At 35.2% G+C, this 17,229-nt stretch overlaps 1 long non-coding RNA gene across 1 annotated transcript; it reads left to right on the forward strand.

Annotated features, from left to right (window-relative positions):
• Positions 1–8,297: 8,297 nt before the first annotated feature.
• Positions 8,298–11,136, forward strand: LOC140179946 (uncharacterized). Its single transcript, XR_011874187.1, has 3 exons — positions 8,298–8,579; positions 9,151–9,598; positions 10,405–11,136. It is a non-coding gene; the product is annotated as an uncharacterized lncRNA (long non-coding RNA).
• Positions 11,137–17,229: the final 6,093 nt, after the last annotated feature.

Below are 17,229 nucleotides of genomic sequence, written 5' to 3' on the forward strand. Positions count from 1 at the left end.
TTCAGTATAACATGGATCCATCATCTCATTCAGAGTCCTTGACTTATTTCAACCACTATCAATTCACATTTCAGTTTTCAAACTCAATAGTTCATCATTTCTTACTTCACATATCAATCTACCTTCACACACCATCGAACCATCCTCATTACACCCGAAACCTAAGCCTCCGTTTGCTAATTTTTCCAAATAATATCATTTAAAACCCTTAGATTCTTTCCCATATTTTAAATATCTAAAACTAGGCCCAAGATTCCTAAAATGGTGTTATAGAAGCTTTCAACCTTGTTGGGAAGGTAGAATAGTTGAAAACAAAGTAAAATTTGAGAAACAGGGCGTGTACGTCCGCACAGGGGTGTGCGTGCGCATGCCTAGAAGAGTTTTCAAAAGTGTGCGTATGCAGAGAGGTGTGCGTACGCACAGGTGTCAAAACTTTCAATATCTATTCGCTCGCACAACCAGTGCCAGCACCTCCAACAAACTAGCCTTCCCAACGTGTGCATGCACACAGGGCTGTGCGTACGCACAGGTTGCAACTCCTCCTTGTGTATGTGCGCGCACAAGCTGTGCTAACGCGGTGAACAGATTGCCTGCCTCTGCGTGTGCATATGCACAGGTCTGTGCGTGCGCACAGGTTGAAAATTTCGCAGAGGTGTGCGTTTGCACAAGGCTGTGCGTGCGCACATACCAGAAATCTCAAAATTCTGCAAATTTGCAGAATTTCAGATTTTTAACACCAACTTTGAATGATCATAACTTCCTCTACAAAAACCCAAATTTTACAAACTTTATATCAATTTGAAGGGTTTTCAATAAGCTTTAATTTCAAATAAGTTCCAATCAATTTTGAAAATCGAGACAAAAGTTATGATCAGACAAAGTACACCAAAAACCCACTTTTATCAAATTTCACAATTCCCACAATTTCTTATAAAACACAACCAAAACCATACCGAACCATTCCAAACTTCCATTTCCAGCACACTCTACCCTTTTAAATCACAATTCACCATTCTCAATCATTAAGTACCACCTATATGATACTAAGATCAATTCTCCACCAACACCTTCACCAACCATTAATTTATTTTCATCACTTATCATCATCACTTCCATTCATACTTTATATCCACATCCAACAACATACAATCATTCAAATCATCAAACATCATACCTCAATATCATTATTTCTCAACATATCATTATCAATTCAACATGCATTTCCGATAAACCATCATCAACAACCACATAATTCCAACCTATCCCACTAGCCTAAGTGTCCATGAATATTATATACTACATAGAGGAAACTGAAACCATACCTTGGCCAATTTTTTATATGCACCAAAACCCTAAAATGGCACAAGTTGAGTTCTCTACCACAAGCAAGCCACCAATGTAACTCTAACAAGCACCAACAAGCTCCAAACTCACAATAATCAAACTATATATGCATAAACCATCACAAATCAACCTAGGGTTCTATTTAAACATAATATCATAAGAGTTTAATGCCTCTTACCTTTTCTAATAGTTTTGATAGCCAAAATCCAATGCTAACCAAGGATTAGAGTGAACCTAAAAATTCAAAATCACAAAAACTCACTTAATCCAAAGCCCTAAATACCCAAAATTTTTGAGGATAAGAACTGAGAGGATTCGAGCTTTCCTTACCAGTTTCTTATATGGGTTTTGTAGAGATCTTCACAAGAAACACGTAGCCGCAAATGGTGCGGCAATCGGAGCTCTGTAGCTCAAGATATGAGCTTGAGAAGATTGAAGTAAATAGTGCTCTAGGGTTCTCTTCTTCCCTTCTCTTTCAGCTGGGTGATGGGTTGGAAATGAAATTTCAACACCTAGAACTCACCGACAAGTGTACCGGGTCGCATCAAGTAGTAAAACTCACTTAGAGTGAGGTCGATCCCACAGGGATTGATGTATCAAGCAACTTTAGTGAGTGATTAGTTTAGTCAAGCTAACATTGAAGTGAATTTGGATGAAATATAGCCAACAGAAAGTAAATTGACAAGAATTGTAAATGACAGAATGTAAATAGGCAAAAAACTTAAAGAGCAAGAGATGTAAATTGATAGAATCTTAAATGACAAGAAATGTGAATTGCATCAAATGTAAAGGTAATTGGTTGCAGGGAAATTAAAGAAAGCAATAGATCAAGCAATTGAAAAGAACTTAAGAATAAGTGACAAGAAATTTAGAGTGCAGGGAAATTAAATTTAGATCACAGTAGCTCAAATATAAAGTGCAGAGGAACAAAAGTGCAGGAAAGTAAATTAGGAACAATGAGAACAGAAAGCAATGGGAATCAAAGATCAAAATCAAGCTCAATGTAAATTGAATTGTAAACTTGCAGCAAAAGGATATTGTAGCAAAGGATTGCAGAAATTTAAATTGCAGAAGAGATGTAAATAAAAACAGCAAATGAAATTAGATCCACTTCCTTAATTCTCAGAATTATGCAGAAGGGGAACAAGGATGAATTTCAGATCAAGAATTGAAACAGAATTTCTTCAATCTCAATCCAAAACTCAAAACAGAAAGTAGAAATTGCTTGAAGTGAGAAAATGAAAACAGAAAACTAAACTCAAATCCAATTCTTAGGACAATTGAGAAGAGAGGTAAAAGATGATTCTCAAACATAGAATCAATGAAGCTCTTCAATCTCAATTCAAATTCCAAGAACAAGTTGCAGCAGAAAATAAAATAAAAACTAAAGAGCAAGACTCAGATCCAATCTCAATTCTCAAATTCAAACAGAAAAATTAAAAGATAGCTCTCTACTCTACTTGCTCCCTATTGGAGCCAGCCTCCTTACTAAAATGAAAATGATGCCTTTATATAGGCTCTAGGAGATGAAAATAAAATTAAAATTGAAAATAAATTACAATTAAATGAAATTCCTAATCTAACTATTTCTTGTGCCTTTGAGTGATGTCAATGAGTCTTGCTTGCTTTGAGGCTTCAATGGGCTTGAATTAATTGAGTCAGATTGCACTTGTGGTGGGCTCTTCTGGTTTGTGAAGAAATGGATCTAAAATAGCACTTGATTGAATTTTTAGACCCAAGGTGCTGCTCCCAGTAGAGTGCTCGGTTAACTAAGGCAACCGAGCACCAATGCTTGTTTCCTTGGCTCCTTTTTGTTGCGTGACAAGTTCCCTTGGGTAGCCCCTAGCGCTCGATTGACAAAAAGAGGGCAGCATTGCCTTGTTTTCCTTACCAAATTGGTTGCGTGCCAAGCCTTGTGTAAGGGAGAGTAGCACTCGGTTAAGTGAAGGAGCGTAGCATCCCTTTATTTTTGGTGGAGCTCCCGTGTTCGAGTCTTAGTGGTTGCACTCTTGCCTAATTTCCTTGCATTTTCTTTGGGAGAGAGCACGACAATGCTCTCTAAGGCTGTATTTGTTTTCAAAGACAGGACAGAACATGACACTGAGACAGAGACAATAGGACAAAGACACTAAAAATTATTGTTTGTGTATTGTGTTTGGATACGATGTATAAGACACTAATGTAATATCCAGTATTATGTTTGGATACACATGGACAAGACTAAAATATTATATGAAATGAGTAAAATAACCATTGGTTCTAAATTTTCTACGTTAAGTACAAACTAATTTAATAGAGAATGAGAGTACGTAGGAGTACAAACGAAACTTGAAAAAATGTTTGGAGAGACCAAAAATTTTAATAAAAAAATATATAATAATATTTATATTAAAATAAAATTATAAATATATTTATTTTATTTTTAAATTTATTATTAATATGTAGGAATACATATAGTTAAGATTAATAAAAATTAGATATGAGTTTGATTAATTAAAAATTTTGTTTAGATTAATAAGCCAAATTAATTTTAAATAAAAAATCAATTTTAAAAAGAATCCGTTTTTACATGAAAAAAAATAGCTTTTGCACATAAAAATCTATTTTTATTTAGAAAATTATTTTTTTTTGTCTAAAAACTGATTTTTTAAATTATATAAAATCAATTACAACTTATAAATTATTTTTTAGCATTTTAAAAGATCAATTTTACCTTTAATAATATTTATTTTTCAAAAGTTTCAAGACTAATTATAGAAAGGATAATAGTGGAATAATAAAAAATATCTATGGACAAAAAGGAAAACAAAATTTATAAAAAAATCCGTGTTCACTCTTCCAAATCCCGTGTCCATCATTGTCCTTCGTAAAAGAGTGGACACAAAAATATAAAAAACTGTCTCAGAGACAATGTGTTCTGTGTCCATGTCTCTGCTTCCAAACACATTTTAAACATGTACTGTCCATGTCTCTGTGTCCTGTCTCTGAAAACAAACGCTATCTAAGTGAGCGCTGTACTCACTAAGTGAGCACTATTAGAAGCGCCCCTTTGCTTTGGAGTGAGGCTCCCTCTTCGAATCTTGGTGAAGCCACTTTGGTCTATTTTTGCTTGTTTTTGGTCCTTAAAGATGCCTTTCAGTTGTACCTTAATTTCATGCCAAATATGGATTGCTATATATCGTTGGAAAGCTCTGAATGTCATATTTCTAACGCAACTGAAAGCACATCAATTGGACATCTGTAGCTCAAGTTATGGCCCTTTGAAGGAGGCATGGTCATGCTATGAACACCCAAGTTTAACTTAGCGAAAAATCTTGCTTCCAAGCTGAATTTTTTTCACGATAAAGCTAGGTTAACTTAGTTAACCGAGCTTTGTGAGTGCTGATTGTTAAGCTTCCTTGATTTGGTCATGGGCCACGCTTTTAAAAGCGTGGCCTAAGGCTCCAAAGTGTGCTCTAACTTCAAAGTGTGCCCCAAAACTCTTCTTTTCTTCTTTTTAACTTATTTTGTGCTCTTTTGCTTCTTTTTCTTCTTATTTCCTACAAAATTTATAAAATCAAAAGATCAAGGAAATATACCATTTAAGAACAAAAGAATGCAATATTTAAGCACTAATTATCAATTTGTTGTATGAAAAAGCATAGAAAAACATGACATGATGACATGTCATCACTGGGTGTGTGTGTGTTTAATGGTGTTTTTACTTCTTGGGTACATTAAATGAACCCTTTATATGTTGGGCTTAGGCCCAACTTGGGCCCGGTCTAACCTGTTAGTATTTTTAACCCGTTTGGCCTAACTTCGGGCCAAACCTTTAAAATTAACTCCCGGTTTTCCATTTCCAATGTTTTTCTAAGGTTTTTGATGGTGTTCACTCTTTCTCGTGCAGTACCGGGCACACTTGAACCGGTTCAACTGCCGGTTCGCAGTTTTTCACGGTTTTTTGCAGAAAATATATCTTCTGACTCAGAAAGACCTACTGAGTCCAAAAATCACCTTTAAATCCTCAAATTCTCTCTCTAACTTTTCGGATTCTATATTGGTCAATATTAATTAACTAATTAAGCAGTTAATTAGTCGCAGTTCTTACACCCGGCAACGGCGCCAAAAACTTGGTGCACGAAACTGGCTCTGCAGAATTCGCACAGATAGTCTGGCAAGTATACCGGGTCGTCCAAGTAATACATGAGGATTGTTGGTTTGATCAAGCAGTGGACACCTTGTAGATCTTAGTTAGGCAGATAGAAATTATAGTTTGTCACGAAAAGCATATAAAACAGATAAATAGAACGTTACTAGGTAGATAGGAATTCAATGGTGATAGAATAGTTGAGGCTTCGGAGATGCTTTGTCTTTCCGGATTAACGTTTCATACTGTCTTCTTCAATAACCTTCTGATTCCTTCAATGGCAGCCGTAAGTGATTAACTCATGTCCTCTCATCAAGTTAACCTCCTCTACTACAGCAATCCACCACATTGAGATGACTCATGTCCTCTCATCAAACCACCTCTAGGTTTTTCACTATAGCAGAAAATGAAGCTCTAAGCAATCCACTCGCCTTCACGATCCTACTCAAGGTGCCACAGACAAGGCAGATCTTCCTGATCAGAAAGTGCTGCTTCTCTGACTCTAGCCTTAATGCCACAGAAACCTCATGAGCCCATAGTCAACAGGATTATATGTCACATATCCAAAGTTGCTCAGATGCTCTATTGGAATCCGCAATGCAATCTCTAGCTTTAGTTCAACGCTATCCGGGTTAGGAATTGCACAGAACCCATGTAGAACAAGGGTGATTGTCACGGGTCACCCTCAATTCATAAGATGAAGAACGAGGTTGCATAAGAGAATAGAATCAGACTTATTGAATAAAAACATTAATATTATTGATCAATAAAACTCAGCAGATCTCCTAACCTTAACCTTAGGAGGTTAGTGACTCATGCTGTTCGAAAATACAATGGAAAAAGTAAACGTGGGTAATAGTCCTCTAACAAGGGTGAACTCTTGTATATATATATACTAATCTAATAACTAAGGATTTACAGAAATAAGATAAACTAGTCTTATAGTGCAAAAATCCACTTCTGGGACCCACTTGGTGAGTGTTTAGGCTAAGCTTGAGTGTTTTCCACGAGCTAGTGTCCCTTAGGGTGTGTGTGATTGGAGGAATTATAAATAATTTCTAGGAATTTTAAGATGGGAATATCATATTTCCATGTTTGGTTCAAAGTTTGAAAAGCTATTCCTAAGTAAGTTTGATTCGAGGGAATCAAAATACCATCATTTTAATTTCCACCTTCCCCTTGTGTATCCTTGATTCCCATGGGAATGGAATCTTTGTAACAAAAGTAATACTTGAACCACACACACCCTTAGGGGCATTGAACGCTGGCTAGGGACCTCATTCTGGGCGTTGGACGCTAGCTGCTCCCCTGTGGGCGCTGGATACCAGGAATAGGGCTGGTGGCTGGTGTTGAACGCCAGTTTTGGGCATTCATTTCTAAAGTAAAGAATAGACTATTATATATTTCTGGAAAGTCCTGAATGTTAGCTTTCCGTAGCCTCTAAGAGCATGCCATTTGAACTTCTGTAGCTCTAGGAAAGCTCCTTCGAGTGAACGGAGGTCAGATCTTGACAGCATCTGCAGTCCTTTCTCTGCTTCTGAATAAGACTTTTGCTCAAGCTCCTCAATTTCATCCAGAAAATACCTGGAATCACCATAAAACACACAAACTCAAGGTAGAATCCAAAAATGTGAATTTTGTACTAAAACCTATGAAAACCTAATAAAACTTAAACAAAACATAATAAAAACTATATGAAAATGATGCCAAAAAGCGTATAAAATATCCGCTCGTCACTTTTATTGCGCGTATGCGTGATGTACACATATGCGTGACAACTGCATTATACATGGGATCTTCAGCGTACTACCTGAAATGTGATGGTCACGTGTAGGCGTGCTACATGTCTATGCGTGACATGGAAAATGTCCCAATGTAGTACGTGAAAGCTTCAGTGTTGTACGCCTTCACCCTTTCTTCCTCTAGGGGTTCTCTGTTTCCTGTAGTGAGCTTTCTGTATCTTCCAAGCAGCCTTTTGTTTCTTGCTTCTTGATTTGTTTGTGTCTATTTTCTTTTTAAAACTTTCTGTAATCAATGAAATTCAACCAATCAAAGTAATATCCATTCTAACCTCAAATTTATTGATTATTCAAAGAAATTGTTAATAAATCAATTAAAATAAAGAAGGAAAAACACCAAAGATGCGCATACATCATGCCACATTTGGCGTTTTAAACACCAAGTATAAGGCTCAATTGGGACACCAAGTTCGTGTCCTTGGAGGGTAGAATAAATGGCGTTTTAGATGCCACATTTGGCGTTTCAAATGCCAAGCATAAGGCTAAGATTCGGGAAACAAGTTGGTGCCCCTGGAAGGTGTAAAAGTGGCATTTAAGATGCCATATTTCAATTCTAAAATGCCAAGTATAGAGCTCAAGATTGGGGCACCAAGTTGGTGTCCCTGGAAGGTGTGAAAGTGGCATTTTACACGCTATATTTCAAGTCTAAAACACCAAACATAAGGCATAATTGCGGCACTAAGTTAGTGCCCGCTAGAGGGTAAGAATGAGTGGCATTTTAGATGCCACATTTAGCATTTCAAAAGCCAAGAACAAGGCAAAGTTGGGGCACCAAGTTGATTCCCCCTAGAGCTAGGATAGGTGGTATTTTAGACGCCACTTTTGGCGTTTCAAACGCCAAGTTAGGAGCACAATTGGGACACCAAGTTGGTGCTTCCTGAGGCACTAGGTGAGTATGGCATTTTAGATGCCACATTTGGCATTTTAGACGCCAAGTCTAAGACACAATTGGGGCACCAAGTTGGTGCCCCCTGGGGGTAAGAATGAGTGGCGTTTAAAATGCCATTTTTGAAGTCTTAAACACTAAGGGTGAAGGTAAACTTGGGGCACCAAATTCGTGCCCCCTGGAGGCTAGATGAGTGATGTTTTAAATACAATAATTCAAGTTTAAAATGTTAACTTTGAGGCTCAAATGGCGCTAGCTTCCTTATTCAAAGGCGTTGGATATATTAAACGCTTCACTTTTCTTTTCTTCCTTGGTGTTGAAAACGCCACTTTAGAAACCCCCAAGATGATTTTGCTTGCTTCATGCCTTGCCAACTTCTAGTCTTCTGTTCCTAGAAATCAATAAACAACATTGCATCAAAGTATGGCTCATATGATCATGAATATTACTCAAATACACAAATTCACAATTCTAAACTCAAGTACTCATGAATGAACCTAAATTTCTCTTGTTGTTTAATGCTTTCTTCCTTATACAATTAAGTGATGATTAGCAATAAAATCACTCTGTTATTTTCATGAAAGTCATAAAATGAAGTCCTAAACTAGCTAATTAGCAAACTAAGATGCACATGAATCACTCAGTCACACCTGTTTCCTAATATCTTCGTCGCACTAAAGCAGAAATCACAGAAATTTCAAGTAACCCTAATCTCTTCCATGCAATTACCACTCTTCATCTTTCCTGCTACACTGACGCCAGCCTCTCTTCCAGTTCTTCGTTCTCCCAAACTTTGTCGCATTTCGTCTGATTCACCCCGTTGATTTCTATACTGATTTTTTGTTAGGAATTTTGGTTTTGTTCTGATTTTGATTCTGTTCTAATTTTGTTCTTGCTTGTTTTCTAATTTCTTGTTCTATTTCTGGTTCTAATTTTGGTTCTCTTTCATTCTAATTTTTTATTCTAAATTTTGGTTCGTTGCAATGGTGCAGCAGCAGCAAGAGTAGGCTTCTTGAAGCCACCAGAAGAGGCCTTCAGTAGCGGCAAGCGCTTTCTCGATGACGTCCTTGATGCTAGAGCTAAAAATATAAACACCATCTCTCTCTCTCTCTATCTCTCTCTCTCTTGCTTTGTGTAACAGAAAACTAGCTCAAATGCATTCACAATTTTTTTTTCTATGAACTTTGTATGAGAATGATGAAGTTAGTTGTCAAGCATGGGCATAAGAATAGATCCGATTAGAATGAAATTTATTAAATGTTCTTTATTAAAAAAATGGGTGATACTATCATAGTCTTTCCAAGTTTGATTAAAGAATCAAAGCTTTTGTTCAAAATTGGTAATTACTTCCTGACTAGATGTGTTATTATTTCTAAATTGAATCGATCAGGTGAGTGAAGTAGTTGTAAGAGGACTCTCACATTCAACTTCGTTCAATATGTGAGTTGTGATTAGATCTATAACTTTCGAATAATACTACATCATAAATTATAGTTTTGCATTATAAATACTACATCATGTATCATGTTTATGGATGCATTAAAATTATTCCCTAATAATAGTGCCATAGATTATTCCCCTAATACTACCTTGATTTATAATGGTGGGTCCATGACTTCCTTCAAGTCATTTGGAATAGACAGAAAAATTATAATCATAAAAGTTCAATTCTATTAGAGCTATGTGACTTGCATATATACACACATTGATGTTATTAACTATAGTAATCACTAAACAGTATGCTAATATTTTCTTTTTTTTATAACTCTGAGAAAAATTATTGGATAAATAATGTATAAATACATGGTTAAGTTAAAATATGTGTTGGTGGTGACACCACCATTCATGTCTCCACGCCTTGCATATATGTCATTCTTATGCTAAAAAAAAGGTGCCAATTTCAAATGGTTATGATTAGTTCATCATGCTCATCTTTGCATTGCTAAATTAAGTTAGACACTAGAATATATTTTGAAGTTCATTGGGAGATGTTGAGTATACATCTTTGAAGTTCATCCATGGGGATTGTTTTGTCTTATTAGATGGTTGATGCATGAGTATGATAGTTATTTCTTTTAGTGATTTTTCTTAGAATAAATATGAATCTTGCTTAATAATGAAGTATTTTTGCGGTAAATTTTCCTTTGTCTTTGCATGAATAGAATTAATGAATCTTGGTTGATTATGAAATGTTTTATTATTATTTGAATGTTTCTTTGAGTGCTTTGCATTAATGATTGTTATAGGAGCCACCTAAAGTCCAATATGAAGCCAAAAATGGGGAGATTGTGCATCAAACAAGCCAAGAGAAGGAGGTGAAGCGTGTAACACACTATGGTAGTGAAGAGGGTGTGGTGAACATGCCCAAACCAAGGCAACAGCCCCTGGAGCATCAATTTTCACAATAATGAAGCCTTAAACATGCCATGAGAGTGAAGAGTGTTTGGTGAACACGTCATCACTCTGATCTCTTCATATTCAAAGGAGATTAACTTGAGTTACAGAGCTCCAAATGAAGTGAGTTTAGTGAAATTATAAAGCTAACATCTAGAGCTTCCAATAATATATAATAGTTAATAGTGGATACTGAATCTGAGGGTGTAAATCACCAATCTTTGCCACGGTAAAAAAGCTAAGCATAGTACCAGCGTGTCACTGACCTCTTCATACTCTAACAAGAATAACTTGGGTCTTAGTAGTCCAAATGATGCTCTTCTAGCAGCGTTAGAAAGCTGACGTCTAGAGCTTTTCAACGATATATAATAGTACATGGTAGACGTGAAGTTTGGACCATGAACGACCCTCATAAAAACAACTCCCAACATAGAAGCAGTGTTAAACATGCCAGAACATAAAAGCATGTGCTTTCAATAACGCCTTCGATATTCTTTCAGCCAAAATGCCAGGTTGACCTCTTTACATTCAATGGATCATAACTTGAGCTATATAGATTTATTCACTGCTTATATTCTTAATTTCTTTATGAGCTTTATTGTTATTTCATTTCTATTTTCTAGTCATCTACATTTAGTTCATTTACTTTGTTGTCAAGTCATTTATTTTTTTTTATATTTCTTGATTAATAATCATCCAATTATGAATTGTCTAACTAGAGTAATCAATTAATCATTGTTTGCTTAATCCGTTGATCCTCGTGGGAACGTTAACCCACTCACCATGGTATTACTTGATGCGATCTGGTGCACTTGTCGATAGGTTTTGCAGATAATGTTAAAATTCGTATCAATGGTGGCTGGTAGATGCTATCTTTCCAGCACCATCAACTTCTATTTAATTAGGATTTAGACTTTGGTTCTGCATAATGCTACTACTACCCTCCATAGAAATATCCTTTTCTACTTCAATTTCATTGTCTTGAGACTGAACTACTGAATTAGCATCATTATTGAATTGATCATGTGCCACAAGTTGCATTTTCTTTTCACAATCTACTTCAATCAACCTTTGCACAATTTCTTGTTCTTTCTCACCTGATGTTCTCTTCACAACCATGACTTTGGAGATGACAGCATCTTCTTGCACGAGTTCTGAAGGCTGTGGATGCAAATTTGAGTTGTTATTTATAATACAGTTGAATGACCTTATAATAATACATCAAAATAATACATCATAATTCAGTTCTTTCTTAATCAAATGTAGTAGATGATTTAGCATAGAATAAGTTGAGCAAGTTTCCTAAATCTACAAGTTGTATTCATTTACTAATGGTATTTTCTCATTTACTATTGTTGCTAGCTAAGAAGTTTGGGGTTAATGATGAATTTGTGAACCCAAAAGATCATAACAAACCTGTACAAGAGGTAAGTTCATTCTAAGTTTTTCTGTATATATGATGCGACTTATGATACAAATTTTGCTATGCTACAAGAAAATTAAATTTAGTAAGTATTTCTGTTATCAGTAAATGATCATAGATCGATCAGCTTCATAATATAAACTTAGCTTCTATATATATAGATTCTGCTATTTCAATTCCCTTGCCATGTACCAAAAGTAATGTTTAAATTATAAATAGTAAATGATTATTCAATAAAGATGTTGACATTAAATACTTCAATTTTGAATTTTTATTTTTATCCAAAAAATAATTTTTAAACCAATTTGTTTATACACTTCTTTGGTATATCTTCTTTTATCATTTCTTTCATTTTTATCTACCACTTTAAATATTAAAAACAAAAAATATATAAAAATAATGCTTATAACTTCGTTTGATTTAATTTTCCTCCAGAATTTGGATAACCAGAGAGGGTAAAGCCAATCACGTGTATAAAAGTGTGCTGTTAATCCTATGCTTTTCTAAAATTAACAAAAACAAATGATCACTTATAATAATTAAATAATTAAATTAAATATCGATAAGTAAGCAGATGTAATGTAATGGCAAAACGTGATTGGTTCTCACCTATGCACTAGATAAGATAGCAGGTAGGTGCAGGTCATTTTTTACTTGTAACATAATAATATATTGACAATTTGCCATCTTGCATTTTAGAATCCATAACCCATAATTTATTTTTTCATTTTTTTAATTCTTTCTGATCAAGAACATGATTTTGGGTGCTTCCTGCTACTTTTATTTATGCTTTTGTTTTAGGACCTTTTTTTCTACTAGCTTGATCGATAATAGATATGAAATAGAAAGTAAAGCATATCATCATTTAATACAATGCTCTGTATCAAGTTGATAATCTTAGGATCTGACAGCATGTTGAAAAGTACATTGAGAAAAGAAGAGAGGAAAGCTCCTCCAATAACTTTAGCATCTATGTTCACAAGAAGTTAGTGTGAGATGATATTATCTTTAGCAAAAGTAAGTTGAATTGAATAGGCATAACAATCTAAAAAGATCCAAATATTTACTTTAGTGTCCTTGGTAGTGTAAAGAAACATCAAGTTTAACTAGATAAGTTTCTTTTCTTTTCCTTTGCATTATATTAACATCTTCTATATCTACCTAAGTTATCACAAAGATAGCTAGTAATAATATGAAAATCCTCAATTTTTTTACTCTCCTCTTCTTTCTGTCAATACTTAATACTTCAGAATTAGTAGTTCATTTTTATTTAAACTTTGAAAATAATTTATAAAAATTGGGGATAATATAATTTTCTCTCTCTCTTATTGCACAATAGTTGATTGTTAGAAGACTAATTTGTGTACTCACTCAGATATTTTTGGTTCAATCCTTTTAACTTTTTTTTTGGAGTTCAGGTTAGTGCAATTCTTGCGTTGTAAACTTCATTGACTATTAGGATGTTGTATGATAAATAAAATATTGCCTGTGTTGTTACTTGTATTATATTGAAAATATTGATATGGTTAAATGTTGATAGGGAGTTGTATGATAGATGAAATACTTCTTGTGTTGGATGATTTATAGGTACTAAAATATCAAATTCGTAAGAAATGTCTTAGCACTGTCGAGAATGGATGTATGATAGGTTGAATCCAACAAAAGGGGTATTAAACCTGAGATTTATAACAAGGTTGAGGAGTTCATAAAAACAATTAGTAAGTTAGATGTTGTGAAGTCAGAAGGAAAGTGTAGATGCCCATGCGTTAAGTGTAGATGCACAAACTATAAAGAGTTGAACATTATTAAGATGCATTTGTGGGAAAAGGGGTTTATGCCAAATTATTAGATTTAGACAGAACATGAAGAGATTGACGACATGGAGATTAATCACACAGGATTCAATAATTGTAAGGAAGGTTGTTCAGGAAGTGGTGCAAATGTGGAAGAATGTGATATGCATGATATTAGCTGGGAAGACAACTCAAGAAGGTATCATGAAATGATTTTCGATTCTGCTAGTCCAAGGATCCTCATCTAGAGGCTAAAAACTTTTTTGATCTTCTTGAGGCAACTTAAAAGCCTTTGTGGAAAGGCTGTGTGTACTCTTAACTATCGATAGCTTTTAGAATGCTATGCGTTAAGGCTGAGGGAAACCAATCACAGGAGTCATTTAAGCAGTGTGCCACCTTAATTAGGAAAATTGCTCCTGAGGGTAGTGCCATATCTAGGGATACTATGAGGCTAAAAAGTTAGTGAAAAAGCTTAGATTAAATGAAATCAAAATAGATTATTGCTCAAACAATTGCATGTTGTATCAAAAAGACAATACTGCTCTAACTAGTTGCAAATTTTTTAAAGCACCTAGGTTCAAGCCTATTTCTGAGGGTGGTTGTAAGTCCAATAGAGTTTCTGTCAAACGAATGCACTACTCACCCTTAATTCCTAGAATTCAAAGACTTTATGCGTCAATGATTTCAGTTCTGCACATGACATGGCACATAAAAAACAACATGATGATGGCATGATGACCCATCCGTCACATGGAGAGGCATGAAAAAGCTTTGACTGAATTCACTCTGATTTTGCTTTGGAACCTAAAAACATTAGGAATTACTCACAATTGGACTCCTATTAAATTGTGTAGTTTGGAGAGTTGGCAAAGGGTTAAAGGACTTGGAAAGATATCAGATAATGGAAAGTGGATCAAATCACAAGAGTATGGTATTACTCATAATTGGACCAAGCAAAGTGTGTTTTGGGAGTTATCTTATTGAAAGGATAACCTAGTTTGTCACTGCCTTGATGTAATGCACATAGATAAGAATATGTTTGATAACATAGTCAATACTGTTATAGACACTAACAGAACTAAAGACAATGAAAAGGCTAGATTAGACCAAATTGAACTGTGCAAGCGTCCAGATTTACATTTGTGGCATGTCGGTGATAATTGTTGGTCCAAACCTAAGGCAGCTTATACTTTGACTTCTGAACAGAAACAACACGTGTATATATGGGTGCAACAACTAAGATTTTTGGATGGTTATGCATATAACCTTGCTAGATGTGTAACTCTTTCATAGGGGAGGTTTATTGGTATGAAGAGCCATGATTGTCACATTTTATACAATGCTTGCTTCCAACTGCATTCAGAGAACCACCTACAAATATATGGAAGTCTCTTACCAAATTCAGCCAGTTTTCAAAGACTTGTGCTTAACCACCCTTAAGGTTAGTGATTTGGAGGTTATGGAGAAGAATATTCCCATTATCCTTTGCAAGTTAGAAAGGATATTTCTCCTGGGATTCTTTAATATGATGGAGCATTTGTCGATTCATGTAGCATACGAGGCACATGTGTGTGGGCCTATCTAATATAGGTGGATGTATCCATTTGAAAGGGTGATAAGAGGATTCAAGCAAACAGTGAAAAATAGAGCTAGGGTTGAAAGTTCAATTTGTGAGGCTTTCTTGGCAAAGGAGACTTCGAGTTTTGTTTCTTTCTACTTTAAACCACGTCTTATCGACACGAACTCGTGCGGGAAGAAATGATTATGGGGGAGACACAATTAAAGTTTCTTTATCAATATTTAATAGACCTAGTCATAAGGTTGGGAAAGCTAAAGATCATTGGTTAGATGAACGGCACAAGGTCGCGACTCATTTGCATATTCCACTCAATGAAAGCAAAGTTAGCCCTTTCTATATGTAAGTGCACAAATCTTTTATTAAACAGTTAATTACACTTGTTGGTTACTAATGAATTCCATATCTTATCAACTCTAGTTCTACTTTCATCAAGGTTTTGGAAAGAAACTTGTCCTGGAGAAAGCAATGACCGATTTTCCCTTGATTTGTATCATATGTAAGTGCATAAATTCGTATCATCTATGTAAAGGATGCATTACATAGTAATCACATATCTTTTATTAAACAATTTGTTGCATGTTTCTAACTAAGTTTAAGATCAATGCAATGAAATTGTTGACCCCGGTTTGCAATCACTTTCTTGGGGTCCTTCAAACAAAGCAACAAGTTATCCAATTTATAAAGTAAATGGATATACATTTGATACTCTTGGAAGGGCAAAAAGAAAAAAAAATGATAACACCAGGGTGTCTGTCAAAGATGATGCAGGCAACGGGAAAAGTGATTGGTTTGGAGTATTAGAAGATATACTCGAGCTTGAATACATTGGTGGTGAATCTAATCGAGTTGTTTTATTCAAATGTCAACGGTATAATCCAAGACGTCCAAATAGAACACGTTTTCATAATGACTACATAATAACTGAAGTTAGCCAAAGCAAAAAATATCACCATTATGATCCTTTCATTGTCTCCCAAAAAGCTAAACAAGTTTACTTCTTATCTTATCCTAAAAATGGCAAGTCTTTGTGGTGTGTTGTTGTAAACACTAAATCAAGAGGTCAACTTGAAACCAACCATATACATGTAGATGAGGATGAGGATGATGTAGCTTATCAAGTGGATAAGAGCAATCCTTCTAGTATTTCTGACACTAAGCCTCCTATCACTACAAAATTTTTATTTGTTTGTGGTAGTTTTTTAATGGGAGTTACTAAAAACCTCCATAATATATTTTATTTGTGACAAATTATAAAACCTCCTTAAATAATTAACAAAAACTCCCACTGTTATAATACTCCCAATCCAATCACTTATAAAAAAATCCAATCCAAACAAATATTCACTTGGCCCAGACCCAAAACAATATTCAAAATAGGGCTTTGAAAGAGATGATGAGGGAGAGTGAGATCTCTCTAAAACCCTAGAATTTCAATGTCATCGGCACCGTCATTCATCTTCTTGCCATTGTTGCCGTCATTGTCTCCTTTGTCAACACATCACTGGTGGAGTTATAAATGGAGGACGAGGTAATCATGGAGCCTCTCAATTCGTGGAGCTCTCTGGATAGTATTTCAGTGATTATTCCATTCAGATAATTGAGGTAATGTTTAGATCTTCTGCTTCTGCGTCGTCTTCCATGATGGGTTCTGCTTTTGATCCAATGGCTTGAAGCACTCAGAGCACGGTTTTGCACAGACGTGGTGGCACTGGCTGAGGAGATCTGAAAGGCAAGTGAGCGGGAGTCTCTGGAAGCTTCGATTGAATCTGTGTTCGAAGCTATCAGATCTCGTGGAACTGATTCTCATGTCATTCCAAGTCATTGCGGTGAGAATTTCTTACTAATTTCGTCTTGTTTAGTTTGGGACTTAAATTTTCTCACT

This window comes from Arachis hypogaea, chromosome 16, assembly GCF_003086295.3.
Source record: "Arachis hypogaea cultivar Tifrunner chromosome 16, arahy.Tifrunner.gnm2.J5K5, whole genome shotgun sequence".
Taxonomy (NCBI): domain Eukaryota; kingdom Viridiplantae; phylum Streptophyta; class Magnoliopsida; order Fabales; family Fabaceae; genus Arachis; species Arachis hypogaea.